Source organism: Piliocolobus tephrosceles, unplaced genomic scaffold (genome assembly GCF_002776525.5).
Source record: "Piliocolobus tephrosceles isolate RC106 unplaced genomic scaffold, ASM277652v3 unscaffolded_362, whole genome shotgun sequence".
In the NCBI taxonomy this organism is placed as follows: domain Eukaryota; kingdom Metazoa; phylum Chordata; class Mammalia; order Primates; family Cercopithecidae; genus Piliocolobus; species Piliocolobus tephrosceles.
The window spans coordinates 1-13,919 of record NW_022320087.1 but is presented as its reverse complement, the minus strand read 5'-3'; the positions used below and the strand labels follow the sequence as shown (position 1 = coordinate 13,919).

At 42.6% G+C, this 13,919-nt stretch overlaps 2 non-coding genes across 2 annotated transcripts; one reads left to right on the top strand and one right to left on the bottom strand.

The window, feature by feature from the left end:
- The first annotated feature begins 9,114 nt into the window (after nt 1-9,114).
- Nucleotides 9,115-9,187, top strand: TRNAA-AGC. The gene has a single exon. It is a non-coding gene; the product is annotated as a tRNA-Ala (tRNA).
- Nucleotides 9,188-13,568: 4,381 nt separating this feature from the next.
- On the bottom strand, nt 13,569-13,641 carry TRNAM-CAU. The gene has a single exon. It is a non-coding gene; the product is annotated as a tRNA-Met (tRNA).
- Between the last annotated feature and the right edge of the window lie 278 nt (nt 13,642-13,919).

Genomic DNA, 13,919 nt, shown 5'->3' with positions numbered 1-13,919 from the left:
CTGCCGACGGGCGTGCACCCTGGGTCTTATGAGAGGCTTAAAGGCGGACGTTATTCCAATCACCAAAGGAAGTTTCCTAAAAGTTCTCGGAGCTGGAAAGAACCTACGGTCTTTGCTAGCTTCTTTACGATCCTCGGCAAATTTCTTCGAACCCTGCAATTTCAGTTAAAATACAATTCGGCGGAAGGAAAGTTCAAATGTCACCTGCTTCAGTGTTTCATGACAACGGGTTTTAGTGACTACCCTTTTAAATGCAACGCCATCACCTTCCGCTGGTACTGTAGCCCGTCCCTATCACTCCTTTCTACTTTGCTTCCGTAGCTTCTGAGCGACCCTTGAAGAAATTGACGGAAAACGGAAGGAATTACCGCCAGTTCCTCTCCACGGGCGGTCAAGGCCAATGTAAGTCTCCACCCAGGCTCTTCTGCTCGTAACTTCTAATACAGTTCCCACTGTGTTCGCCCATGTTTCCCAAAAGTGAATATTTGATCCCTACCCCACCCCATTTTTAGCAAACTCGGGAAAACGCTCTCATTTTTCGACCTGAAAAGGGCACTTGAGAGAAATACGTCCCATTACAGTCTTTGTGTTCGTATTTTATTCCTTCTCGATGAAACAGGTATAAGTTCATCGCTATTTTATGCACAAGACAACTTTGAAGCCCGACTCATGGCCTTTAGATTAGGAAACATTCTCCGGGAGCTCTGCTGATCGCTAGGTCTTACGAGGTTGATGCCTTCTGTCCCAAAGAGAACTATTTCTCTGCGTGTTTCCGCCTGGCTGCCCACTTCTCCAGTAGAGAAACGGCTGTTCCTCGGGATTCATTTTTGGAAGTGCTTTGGGTCCTGGGTAATGGGGCCGCATCCTGCAGCATCGACAAGATGGGTGAATAGGCAGGAGCACCCACAGTACCCAGGGACTAATAAATAGCTCAATAGACACGTTTCGAATAATGGAATAAAGGAAGTCTCAACCAACCCCCTTGCTGTATTACAGATGGTCCACCTCTCTGCCTAGACTATTAATAGTGCTGACTTCCTGTTCCTTCTCCTGGCTTTTGAACTAGATTCTCACCTCTCTCCAATCCGTCTTTCGCGGGGCTGGCCTGTCTTTCCGCCTCACTTCTGAAATTCTATCCATTGCCGCCTCGATGCAAACCGACTCTGGTTAATACTTCACTCGGTATGGCTCCCCTCTTCCTTCCGCACTTTGCACTGCGAGAAATGCCCTTCCTTGAGGCAGCTGGAGGCCTCCTTCTGCTGAGAGCTTAGTTGTGGACACGGCCTGGAGTAGAGGCGAAAAGGAAAGAAGGCCGGGAGATAATCGGGGAAACACACACACCTTTCGTCTGGTTTGAAAGCTGGCGCCCGAAAAGGGGAGCGAAAGGAACAAGAAAAAAAAACACGCTCGGGAAGTGTCTGAGATTGCTGCGGCCATAAAGCAGAGAGCACTCACCGCGGTACGGATACGGGAGGCGAGGAGGGCTCCACCCCCGGGCCTGTGCCCACGGACCTAGGTGAGGATGGGCACTCCTGCATCCGCGCCCAAATGTTGCATTTCCCAAGACCACCCTGGCCCGCCACGCCCCCGTCCCGTGCCTATAAAAACCCCCGAGACCCCAGCGGGAGCAGACACAAGCGGCTGGATGTGAAGAGGAACACACCGGCGGGAGAACACAGAACACCCACCCTCTCTTTTAGTCACCCTGGAGGCGTCGGAGAAGGCGGTTTCAGGGATCCGTGAAGAGACCCTGAGTCTTTTACATCCCGGAGAATGACAAGAGAGAGAGTACCTAGGCGACGTTTGCTTTCTGGGATTTCGGGAGATGCGGTTTTCTACACGCCAGGGGCCAAGCCTGAGAGATAGGTAGACGGCAGGGATAGGAGCTCTCTCCGCGCCCCAAACGCCCCTGCTCATACCTGGGTTCCTTGATTTTCCTGCCTATATAACCGAGCCTCCCATGGCCGGGCTCTGAGCTCTCATTCTGCGAACTGGGACAAAGAGGTTAACTGTGATGCGCTTTGTATAACCCCAGGATTCTGCACTTGCCCAAGGGCGAGGCGCAAATCCAAAACCAGGCACAACTGAACACCGAGATCAGCTGAGCCCTGAGTGTCTCACGACATAAAATCCCTACGATTTCTAACAAGGGCTGTATTTGTGCTAGTCCTGTTACCGACAAACGCATGTCAGATCCCATCTGTGTTTAGCTCAATGTGTGACGTTAGACATGTCGTTTTGCTCCTCAACTTTCTTATTTGTAAAAAGAAAAAAAAAAAAAAAGCGTTCTGGATTTGCAGAGGGCCTCTTCAGAGCTAAGTTCCAGTAGCTGTACTGTAAATTTATCTCTTGGGCAGTCCTGTTGGTGAGCAAAGAGGACAAATTGAGAAATGAACAAACAGAGAAGCTGCGAAAGTCCTGTGACTTAACAGCACAGGACAAGTCTACAAACCATGCCACGCCGCACTAAGCTCAAATTGTTTTAACACCAGCTTACTCAGACCGGGTGATCCAAGATAAGACCAAAGCCAAACTGATCCAGCAACTCTGCACAGATCTTCATGTTCCGGCAGCTAAGTTCCGCTGAATAAACCTATGATTCGCCTAGTTTAGAAATTCTGTCCAGTCCCTCCTGAGAAGGACCTTGCTAACTTTTCCCCTAAAACTGTCCTATGAATATCTCCAGTCCCCAGACCCTGTAAATTCTGGTCTCTGACTCGCCCTTGTTTTAGGCAGTACTGGGACTCCACAGAGGTGGGGCTCTTTGCTCAGCAAGTGTAATAAATCCAAGGTAGTAGAATCGATTTGTTTTCTTGGTCGTCTTTTTTTTTGGGGAGTGGGTCTTCTAAATGTTGGTTCTGATCCCCGCCTATGGATACTTATAAATAAGTAGATATTTGCACTCCATCATTATGTGGAGCTAAAAGTGTTAAATTTTACTATCTAATTACCTCTAAAATAACCATTAAATTCAACGATCTGAAACTTATCTAATGAGTTCCACATTCTGGAATGAAGGGATGTAATAGGTAATAACAGGTCTCAGTCCCGAATGGGGAAATAATCACACAGACACCGGATGAAAGATGAGTAAAGTGGAAAGCAATAGGCAGAACAATAATTTGCTTTATGCTACGATTTTTGGAGTGAAGCAAGAAAATTAATCAAGGAAACAAAGAAGAAATCCAAGACGTAGTAGTGTTGGAGTTGCATTTTTGTGATACGACACTACTTCGATTCTACAGGATTCACTTGGTCTCCATCTGACCTCCTCAGAGTCGACTGCTCTTCCCCAATCACTCTTGCAATTACCCTAGGAGATTTGTGATTCTAAAGTAAGGGGGAGTTTTGAATTTACTTCTAAGTACACCTGCCTGATGCCATTACCCAGGACAGGGTAGCTGAACAAACTCAGCTCTGAATCCTTTAAGCAGAGGCAATAATTACTGACACTCTATTTAATCAGATTCTGAACATGATGTGCCACTTTTCCTTTTGGGTCTGAAGTGACACCAGCCATTTTCACAGTTTCTTCCACTAGGAGGTCCTGGGAGAAAAGTGATAAAGGTAGATTCAAGAATGGTTAGTTTGAGAAGAGAAATAAAAAGGCAAGTGTATTTTTCACTCAGTTCACCTTGGTTCTAAGAGTGGGTCTATATAAAGAAATGGAACATGCTTCTGCTAATTTATATTCAGGCAGAAAAAGTCATGAATTTCGCTACAAACCCATGTCCCTTCCTCCACATGACAAATTGACGAGGGTATTCTTTCTTCTGTCGGTAAAACGAAGTCTGGGATGTAGGTTGCAATATTAGCAGTGCCATAGTGCGGAATTTCTCACAATTAACACTTTTTCCTTAAATACATAAGAAAACAGAATTGGAATGTAAAGTTAATAAATTAATCAGGTTATAAACAATATGAACATAGAAGCAACAATTGCATGGTCTTTGGCATGCAGTCTTTGATTTGGAGAATGCATTCTTTTCTATTTCTATCAGGAAGGAGGAAGAGAAACAGTTCATATTCACATGGAATAGAAAAAAGTATGCATTTATGCTCTTGCTCCAGAGGTATATCAAGTCCCCCAATTTTTCATAATCTAGTCCAAAGAGAATTGAACTGTCTGGACCATTAGCAAAACATTGGTACACTGTATTGATAGTATCATTTAAATCTTCAGTGAGCAAGAAGTGTCAAGTAAGGTATAGATTTTGTTAAGCTCTGCATGTTCCAGAGGGTGGGAGAGAAACACGGAAACCATTCATCGACCTGGTCCGTGAATGAAAGTTTTTAGGATCTGTGAAATTCTCAGACATTTCCTCCGAGGTAAAGACTCATTGTTGCATCTCGAAGTTCCCATCACTTAGAAGGGAGCACTGTGCTCACCATGTTTCTTTGGGCTGTGAAAGCGGCATGTTCCGCCCTTGGAGACCCTTCTCTGACACATTTACCAACAGATACTGAATTAGAATATTAACACTTGAATCCAGCACTGTCTATAAAGCATAATGCACCATGAGTTAAGGGAGATTGCCTCGGGAATAAAAAATTAGTCAAGCATTGACAAGTCAATTAAATGTAATATACTACATTAACAAAACAAAAACTACATGTAATCATCTCACTAGATGCAGAAGAAATATTGGACCAAATTTGCCATTCATTCGTGGTTTTAAAAAATTATCTCAGTAAACTAAGAACAGAAGGAAAATTCCTCAGATGAATAATGGGCATTTAAGAAATTCCTACAACTAACAACAGAGTTAATAGTGGAAGAATAAATATGTACCCTTTAATATTGGAGAAAAGTGCAAAATATCTGTTCTTATTTCTTCTACATGTTACAGAAAGTCGTAGCTAGTGCCAGAAAGTAAGGAACGCATGAATAAAGAATAAATGGCATACTCATTTTAGAATAAGAAAAATAATTTCATTTGCAAACAACATAATCAGATACATGAAAAAGCCTAATGCATCTACAAAAATAAGCATTATAAGTAAATATAGCTATGTCACAGATTACAATACACAAAAATTAATTGTATTTCTATGTACTAGCATCAACAAAAATGGAAAATTAAGTTACCATTTTCAATAGGATTAAAACAAATGAAGTATTTAGAGATAAACTTGTCAATGTGCACAAGACTTGTACATAGACATCTACAAAAGATTGCTGAGAAAAACTCAGGAAAATCTAAATAATTGGTGTTTTTGCCATATTTACAGATTGAAAAATTTAATATTATTAAGACATCTTTTTTTTTTCTCTGAGTTGATCTATAGATTTACTACAATCCCAACAAATATCCCAGCAGGAGTTTTGTTTTGCTTTGTTTTGTTTGTTTGTTTTTACAGAAATTGACAAGCTTATTCTGAAGGACCTAGAGTAACCAAAATAATTAGGAAAAGAAAAACAATGATACAGGACTTACACCAAGTGATTTCAAGACTTACTATAAAGCTAAGGTAATCAAAATAATGTGGTATTGTCTCAGGGATACTTACATAGATTGATGGAATAGAATAGATAGTCCAGAAGTAGACCAACGTTTGTGGTCAACTGATTTATGACAGAGGTGAAATGTTATTTAATGAGCTTTTTAAACAAATGGTCCCAGGCAACTGAGTATGGAAAAAATGATTCCCTACCCTTACCTCACATCCTATACAACAATTAAATCAAAATGGTTTATATACATGAAGTTTAATGTTAAAGATATCAAACTTGTAGAAGAAAAGATGTCTGCACATATTTGATGTAGGCAAAGCTTTTTCAGAAGAGACCAGGAAAGCATGAGCCCTTACGAAAAAAGATACTTTGGATTTCATAAAAGATTAAAATGCTTTTTCTTTGAAAGACAATATTAAGAAATTGAAAAGGCAAGACATAGACTTGAAAAGAAATTTAATATATGTTATATGCACACACAGTTGTTACACATCATATGTGTTACACATGTAACAAAGGACTTTTATGGAGAATATAAAACACATTTTAGGACTCAGTGATACAAACACTCAGTAAGGATAAGGGCAAAAAACTCGAGCAGGCATTTCACAAAATAAGATGCTTATATGGCCAATAGGCACACTAAAAGATGTTCAACAACATTAATCAGTACAAATATGCAAATTAAATCTATCAAAGATTAACAGGAAACAACAGATCTCAAATCCCCTAAATGGAGAAACAATTAGTAATACAGATATTAGATAAAGATAAGTTACTTGAAGGATCAATCGATAAAAAGATACTTGGGTTTATTTCCAGGTTTGTGTTATCAAAATGTGATGCATTCAACAGAGCATTTGAGGTAACTGCTACTTAGGGACGGTACTTCCTTCTCTTTTATCTAATGGAAGAGTGAAATCGGATTAGAACTAGAGCTTTCCTAACGAGATCTTTTCTCTCTTTGTCAGGATCCCGTCTCGGATTGAAAAAAGCAGAGGATGGTCACTGCCTTCCAGGTCTGAGGCCGTCTCCCAGAAGCTTCACTCCTGGCTTCGCGCTGGTAGGGAAGTTTCCAGAGGTGTTTGAAAACCTGGAAACTTAAGTGGGACATGGAACGATATTTGTATTTGTGTCCCGGTTATAAGAACGGGCAGAAAAGACAAGTGCAGGGTGGGGGAATTAGCTCAGGTGGTAGAGCGCTTGCTTAGCATGCATAGAGGTAGTAGGATCAACGCCTGCATTCTCCAGCTTCTTTTAATCCCTAGTCTACCAACGGTGTCTGATAAATACTTTCAGCGGATTTACCGCTCTGTATTTAACTCAGTGTCATCCTGTTATGTACATCTTTTCCTTTTGCTTTTTAAGGAAATGATACATAGTATTACATGGAAAAGCAGAAAAAAAAAAAAAAAAAGGAAGAGATTAGTCACAAATGAGTTTTGCAAATACAGGTTTTGGGGCTTCAGCTCGAAGTTAATAAAATGTATTTTCGTGGGGAAACTAAACCTTAGCCTTTTGGGTACAAAATATGAGAAACAGCCTAGAAATAGTGTCCGGAGGCAAGAGCAAGAGATTTGAATGTGCCAGTCTTTTGCTTTTAATCACATTGACAACACATGGTCAGGTAGAGGATGAAAACGTGACTTCTATCAGATTATCTGAGAGTTGGCCAGGTATTTAGAAGAGAGACATGCAGGAGAGAGGTAAGGAAGGAGTATAAGTGAAGGTGGGAACTAGCGTATTAACTCTAGTGGTCGGATACACTCACTAAGAAAAGTGACATTCAATCCTTCTATTCAACTCTCTGAAAGCTCGCTCTGACAAAATGTGCTCAAAATAAATTGGGACCTAGGTCTTCCTCTAATTTCCAACACGAACCACAGTGTAAAAAATAAATAAATAAATAAAATGTATTTTTGAAATTGCAACACTATCCTCTATTTAAAGAAACTACATGAGGCTCTGTATTAACAACACATAGGCTGACTGTAGCTCAGCTGGCCAAAGCAGAGCTCAAAATGCTGAAGAGAGTGGTCTTTGTGCAGGTTGACTCCAGGAAGCTCTTGTAGGTCCCTGGGACGTGCCCCTCTTTCCATCCTTCTTTCTTTCCCATCGCTCAGATCTCTCTCTGACAACATTTGACTTCTCAGCATTGCCCTTTGTCAATTGTAATAGAAAGACCATGTTACTGATTACATGTTTTTCTATCTTATTTCCTTATTCATAAATGAACTCGGAAATGAATGTCAGAAATAATGAACATGTTGTTGAATTTTTGTCCCATAGGAGCAGCCTCTTTCATTCTCAGGATGTGCCCTCCTAATAAACTGGGACCATGAAGGAGGGACCTGAAGCTGCCCCAAACCACCTGCAGCTCCATGAAGGTCATGCCTCCACCCACTAATCACTCTGAAAGTAGCGCCCCTCCACTCTTCTCCAACCACATTTCCTTTTCTGGCAAAAACATTCCTACGGGTTTGTTAGACCCTAGCTTCTAATCCTTTCTTCAGTCTTTACTGATCTGAAGCCACTCTCTCCTTTGAGGCTTCTAAATTATCCGTATAGCCTTTCTCCATTCAGCAAATTTTCATCAGGCAAAATCCTACTTGATGCTACTTATCCTCAGAGAAAAATGACTATGTTACGTCTTAAATGAGAATTCTTCATAGGTGGAAAGCAGATTTGGAATCCACTACAACTCCAAGGCAGTGGAGCTAATGTAGCTTCCCCTGGGCTACAGGGGAAGTCTTCTTCGGTGGGCCTGGGAATTGAAGAACTAGACAGGCATAAGAAGGACAAGTGTGTCCTTGCCCAATGCAGCAAGAGAAGTGGGGAGGAAGGTGACAGGGAAGGAGAATGGCAAGGGAAGCACCTAAACAGCAGCCACTGTATAGCCTGCATCTGTTTTTCCTTTTGCCTGAGAGATCCCTGAGCTCTGTGGTGACAAATTTCCACAATTTTTCATATAAAAAACAAAGATTACAAACTATTTCTAGGCATTTTACCTGCATTAATATTAGTATGTGTACAGCATCCAAAACAGGGCCTAGACGACAATTGCACAGTACTACTACTTGTTGTTGTGGCAGTTTTTACGTGGATCATTGGCCTCATCCACTGTGCCTGGTGCTGAAGAAGTGCTTCAGGAATGACTGCACAGATGGAGATTAAAATTCTCAAGCTTTCTCTTTCTCAGCTCCTCCAAGGTTCTCTCCATCGCTTTCTGAGTCCTACAGGAGGAAAGTGCTATCGAAGATGCGGCGCGTATGGCGTGAGGCTCTGGGGCTGGGAGAAGCTGCCCCACCACTTCCGGGCGGCCTTGCCTGCAAGGAGCAGGTGACGATCACAACTCTAGAGCAGGCTGCAAGAGCTGTGCCCGCAAGCCAGGCAGTTCCGGGTGGTGCTTCTCCGTCTGGAATGTGCTCTGTACTTCCGAGAGATGAGGAAGGCGAAACTGGGAAGTGAGGAGAGAGATCTCCCTCATGACCTTCTTTGGAAATCCCTATTCTTCACACTGTCAGGCTCATAGAACTTTGCTCAAGGCAGTATCTGAGAAGCTCCGCCCTCAATCTTGTCCTACCAGGGGTTTGGCGGCCCAGAGTCCCGGCAGGCTCCTAATAACCAGGAAAATGGGTGGGGTGCGGCATTCCCCCAGTGGGGAATTAGCTCAGGCGGTAGAGCGCTCGCTTAGCATGCGAGAGGTAGCGGGATCGACGCCCGCATTCTCCAGCTTCTTGTCTGGTTTATGTCTCTTGGTCTGTATACCCGGTTCTTTCTCCTGCTGACGACGTCGGCTCTTAGCTGGGAGCCCGTGTTTCACTGCTCCCCATACAAGAGTCTTGTTGCCCCTGCTTCCAGCCTCCCTTCTTTTCCACTCCTGCCTCAGGTTTGGCACTTCTGGGTACTCAGGTCTCAAGGCAAATTTCCCGTCTTTCGACAAGTACAGCTGAAAGTGATGCCACACAATCTCTCAGTTCCTGCTATATCTTCACAAATATCGTCTTCTCCGGAAAGTACGTCTTTAAGTTATTCGTTTTTTTTTTTCTCTCCCCTAGGTTGGGAGCTTCCTGAGTACCAAAACACTGTCTATGTAGACTGTGCTCAACTCGCTTCATCCTCATGTGTAGAGTTAAGGTTCTACAAAATACAGTTACTGCCTTGAACAGATGAGGTGGGTGGTGTAAGGAAACAGGGAGATAAAACACAAAGCAATACTGAAAAACATTATCCTGCCACATTTCTCAAATCCTAATAATAGCATTCACTAATGTATTTTGGTTTTTCTTTGTGCTTTCTCCATATCCCCTTATTTATTTATTTATTTATTTATTTATTTATTTATTACATTTGACTGACAGTTTTACATTTTTTTTTTTTCAAATGACTAATCAGATTTTGCTATTTTCTAGTTAATTCCTGTGTTTCCTTCACCATTCTATTTTCTGATTTTCTATCAGGCTGCTGATCTTCTTCTTCTTTTTCTTTCTTTTTTTCTTCATTTTCTTACTTCTTATATTTAATGCACTGATTTCTTCTAATGTTTTGTAACTTGGGTATTTAAAGCTATGATTTAAAATTAGAAAGCAGTTTCTACAGAATCCTTAGAAATATGTCATTATAAGCCCCCATTTTCATTATATTCTAAGGAGCTTGAAGATATACTTTTGATTCTTTTCTAAACTGTGCATTTGAGAATCTCTTCATGTTTACTTTTATGTTCATTCTTTCAATGTTATTTTCTAATTTTTGTGTATCATTTTCTTTATCAACACATAAATATATATATTCACATAAATATATGAGTTATATATACATGTATTTATGAATGGCAGCTGAACCACACATTAGTGCTAATATTGGTGTATTAATAATTATTGGTTTACCAGTTGTAGCAAATGCACCACAATGATGCAAGATGTTAATAATAGGGGAAATTGTAAGAGAGGGAGAGTGATGGAGTTTATGGAAATTCTATCTATTCTGATCAATTTTTCTTTAAACCCAGAACTTCTCTACAACATAATGCCTATCAATTTTAAAAACTAATATCAATAAAAGAAAGACCAGGGACCTTTTATGGACGAAAAGAGTCTTAAAAAACATAAAAATCTGTAGATTTTAGTTTATTATTTATAATCAGCCATTAAGAGAATTTTTTTTGTATGGGTGACAATCAGAAAAAAAGTTAATATTAGATCATATTTATGATCTATTACCAATTTGTTAACAACAAGTACTTACACACATACAAACATGGTCCTAAAATTTCCTAGTTCTCTCAAGCGTTGATTTCATCCTTATCTCCACTGCCGAGTTCAAGAAAGTGAAATGTGTAATGGGTATCCCTCCTTTCCAACCTTCCTTCCAGTTCACAACCTAGTGCAGTCTACTTGCATGGGATGTTTCTTTTCCATCACAATGCTCTGAGATAACTAAGTCAAGGGAGGTTTGAGTAGCCCTCCAGACCCTCCAGATTTCAAAGGAAAGTCCACTGCTGCTGGTCTAGGGGAGCTGATGGCCTATTCATGGATGAGATGGACTAAGGACAGTGGGAAGCATAATGGACCAACAGTATTGTTGGAGGGGACTGGGTGAGGAAGCAGGAGCCTAAACAACACTCTCCAGACACTGCCTGAACACTGTCTCCAGACCGGTCTTGTAGCATCAAAAATTACAGCTAAATGCTGATTTCTTTCTGGTAATTATTTTGTTCAGCAACCTGGAAAAACGAACAAAAAATTATCTCATTCCCTTTCCTATCTAAAGTCTGAAATATTTCATTAAAATTTTAAAACTTAAAAAAAGTGCTTATTAGGCCAGGCTCGGTGGGAAGCCGAGGTGGGGGCGTGGCAGGGTGGGGGATGGGAATCACTTGAGGCCAGGAGTTTGAGACCAGCCTGGCCAACACGGGGAAACCCTGTCTCTACTAAAAATACAAAATTAGCTGGGCGTGGTAGTGCTTGTCTGTAATCCCAGTTACTCGGGAGGCTGAGGCAGGAGAACCTCTTGAACCTGGAAGGCGGAGGTAACAGTGAACCCAGATCGCACCACCGCACTCAAAAAAAAAAAAAAAAAAAAAAAAAAAAAAAGTACTTATTGAAATTTTTAAACGTAAAAGTGCTCGGACGTACAAATAAATCATTTTCTCTATATACATGGTTTTTGCACTTATACATGTCTAGACACCCTAGGAATGGTGGTACCGTGGTGTGAACGCGGAGCCTGGAATGGACAGCCCCAAAACCTCCTCCTCCTTAACTGTTGACTCATCAGCAGTCAGTCAGTAATCATAACTTCCTTAAAATACAAGAGCTGCAGAACATTCTGGGATATCTGTGCTAATTAATCTGGCAGTTCCCACTGTGGCTTGCCCCAGGTGTGACGTACTCTCTTTCGTGAAATTAGTAACTACAAACTGTAACGGGAACAAGGCAATTGACTGCCTCTGCGCTCTTGCCCAAAGCGTTCTCTGAGATGTTTGGTAGTTATTTGGGTCCTTACTTGAGCTTCGTGGCTTTAAAACTAAGGGAACGTGGCATTTGTGAATCTGAAAGACTTGTGATAATCTTCTCATTTCCTCCAGGCTGTGTGCATCACTTTGAGTTTGAGCGGAGAGAACAGCTCTTTCTCAGGGCCCCCTCATGTCCTGAGTATCATCCTCAGAATGTGGAGCTTGGGCTCAATTTGAAGAGGGTGTGAAGGCGAGCCAAAATGCAGGGATTGTCCCACAATGCAGTCCTGCTCTGTAAATCCCTTCCTCTGACTAGCTTGATTTTAGGCTCTGAGAATGGATGGGGTGGGATTGCTCTTCAGTACTTTCTGCTGAGACATTTTTGTATATTCATTTCTATCTCAAGGAGCCTCTATAACAAAGGAGAAAAAACTCTCTCGGGTTCTGTGTGTGGCACATGAGTTTGAAGGATTTCTGAGACCATTGTTCAGGACTGGCGTTACAGATGAAACGCCAATTAGATTCAGGACCAGTGATGATGGGATCCCTGACAGGCGGATATAACACCTCGTTGAGGATAGACTGCCCACCACTCTCCTTCTTTCTCTCTTTCTGAATTTATTTTCTATAAATTCCTCTGGGTATCAGAACCTTCCTTCGGCTGACTGGCGCTTTGCAATTTCCTCTCCAAGCCCGGATCTGTTCCCCCAAATTCTCTCGTTCCCGCTTCTAGCTTCTCTTTTTAGCTTCTCTAGGTTCGCGTCATCGGCTTTCCTTGTTTCCCAGGTTGAATCCCCAGTTCCAAGCAGCGGAGAGGTCTTCTTGTCATACAATTAACTTCCCTCGGCTCCTGTAACCCTCCCACCCGCCGCGTAGCACTCTGCATCTCTGAGAAGAAAGTGACCACCCCAGCCCAGCACAGATTTTCTTCGTCTTTGAGCACCTGCTCGGAGTTCCCGCCCCTGGTCGCTCCTCGGTTTTCCCTCATCGCACACACACAGTCTGTTGGATGTTGGTCAAAGATATTGCCAGTCCCTGCCGTGGGAACCATTTGGGGGAAAACAGATCCGATTTATTATACTTCAAAGATGCCCAGTGATTCCCTGTCGTCTGTGTACCATAAAAATAAGAAGATCAATGTATTCGACATCTGCACCCAGGCGTACAGCTCTGAGGTGATCAACTGGGAAGCGACAGTTGCCCACCCAGAGGGAAGAAAGGAGCAAAGCCGGAGAATGCGGACGCGGACCCTGCAGGCCGCTGCCTCCCAAGTGAGCTGGTTACAAATTCCGCTATCCCCAGCCCCCACCCCGCTATTGGCTATTTGAGGCATGCGGGAGTTTTTTCCGGACTAGAAGTCTTGTGTTCCACCTGGTCTTTCGGGGCCACTCGACATTCCTGAGCTCCACCCCTGTCAAGGTGGAGCCAGCACAGGACTGCAGGCGGAGTCTCCAGACTCATCCAGAAACAGCCACTGCGCGGAGCCGGGAGCGCGTGTCGAAGGAGCACCCATAGACAGCTACTGTGGGAAAGCTCTGCGCCCGACGCAATTCCACTTGCTTGATATTTTAGAAAAGAAGCAATTATACCCCAGCTGCAAAGGGAGTGGGAATTACAGCTACAACAGGTACCCAGAAAGTAAACTTTCTTTGCAAAAGCTGCCCTCTCTGAGGCTCGAACTCAGGACCTTCAGATTATGAGACTGACGCGCTGCCCACTGCGCTAAGAGGGCGACGGAATGTAGGGCCCGGCCAGATTCTACAGGAATTTCCTAATTTCTTTCCCCAGGTGGGTAATTTTGGGGCTTCAGTTTTCTTCGCCCGGGGTCGCTAGTTCTCCAAGATTCTTTCCAATAGGCACGCGTAGGCTCCTTTTTAGCCCATCGGAAGAACCTCACACTCGGAAGCCACAGCGTACTGAACAATTATGCCTGACCTCATTTTCTATTGATCTGGATCTTCCTCCCCTCAGATGTATTAGGCAATATTTACTGTCCACAGTTTCCTTAGT